Source organism: Octodon degus, unplaced genomic scaffold (assembly GCF_000260255.1).
Source record: "Octodon degus isolate 3935 unplaced genomic scaffold, OctDeg1.0 scaffold00326, whole genome shotgun sequence".
In the NCBI taxonomy this organism is placed as follows: Eukaryota; Metazoa; Chordata; class Mammalia; order Rodentia; family Octodontidae; genus Octodon; species Octodon degus.
Window position 1 is genome coordinate 175,752 of NW_004524902.1, and position 1,499 is coordinate 177,250.

The 1,499-nt window shown below is 36.0% G+C and overlaps 1 pseudogene; it reads left to right on the top strand.

The window, feature by feature from the left end:
- The window catches only part of LOC101583259, a 73,986-nt pseudogene that overhangs the window by 69,990 nt on the left and 2,497 nt on the right, over positions 1-1,499 (top strand).

The window sequence follows — 1,499 nt, forward strand, 5'->3', positions numbered from 1 at the left end:
TGTTGAACCCAGGTCCCTGCACTTGCCAAAGCAGGTGCTTATTCTGCTGACTTATCTCCCCAGCCCACTTATTTTTTGATCGATGCTTATCTTTTGTGCTTTCCAGTTTGATTCGTAGGAATATTGGGTTCAGAGCAAGTAGTTCAGATTTACTCTTTCTTTCCAAAATTTGATACCCTCAAAACTGTTGCTAAAGACCTGGCCTCTTCAGGTCCTTGCCTCTTCTACCATTCAATAAGCAGCCAGTTATTTTGACTCCTGCTCCTCTGACCGTGAAAGTGCTTTTCTCCACTCTACTTCCGGGCTATAGCTGTGCTAGTTCCTAGTTACCACAGATTTGTCCTCAGAATTTTAAGGGATTAGAATATCTTTTTTTGGGAGGTGGGGGAAGGGGGGTAACTGGAGATTGAACTCAGGCCCTTGCACTTGCCAGAGAAGTGCTTATTCCACTGAGCCATCTTCCCAGCCGGGATTAGAATATCTTAATTCAATTTTTTTTTTTCACATCATTTGTATGCTGTTCCTAACCACTGTTCACTGTTTGATTTTTTAAATTCATGAATTAGGCTCAATAACAAAAATGGTAAGAATTTTTCTAAACATTTTGTCCACTTACTCTTTTTTTTTTGCATTTGTCCTGTTTGAAAAGGAAGCTAGTTTAGTGCAGTATGTGCAAAATATTTAAGAGTTTAAAAGACTTTGGATCTTTATAGATGCTATATCTACTGTAAACATTAGTGCAAAAATTTTAATGTATTTTGGTAAGGACATAGTAGAATCCTCTTATAGTAGATCTGGGGGTAGAAAAATCTGGCGCTTGATACAGGATTTTGTTTGTTTCATAGACTTAATTTCAATGAGGAAATCATGGTCTGCAGCTTGCACCAGCAATTTAAAAATTAGAAGACAAGAGGATTTACTGAGCCAAACAGTAAAAAGGAAAAGCCATTTTATAATGCATGATAGAATAGTCTAACCAAAAAAGTTGTTGCTTTCTCCCATCTATACATAAATCATCACCTTATCATTTTGTGTAGTCATGCTTAACATTTTTTCCCTGAAATTATGAGTAAAATCTTTATAATGCAGGCTTTGGAATACATTTTTAATGCCTAATCTAATAAGCATTTCAAAAGTGCCCTTCTTCCATTTAAGTCTTAGTGTTAGCCTGCTTCTCTCTGTTTGAAACTCTAAATTCAGTGATTCACTCTATATTATGGACAGAACCCTAACAGCCCACGTAGGTGGCTCATGTTCAGTTACCATGTATTACTCCACGTGAAGAAAATAGGAAATTTGAAATTAATACTTCAACTTTTATATCAGAAAGGCTTGTTCTCTGCTATATAAAGCCTGCTTTTTGGGGGAGGGGTGAGTTGTTACTAAGGCTATGTAAGATTTATTTCAGGCTGATATGGATGTGCTATTCTGAATCTTTCCATTAAGGAGGTATTTTTTTTCTATTGTTTATAATTTCCTTTCCTTGCTTTTTTTTTTTT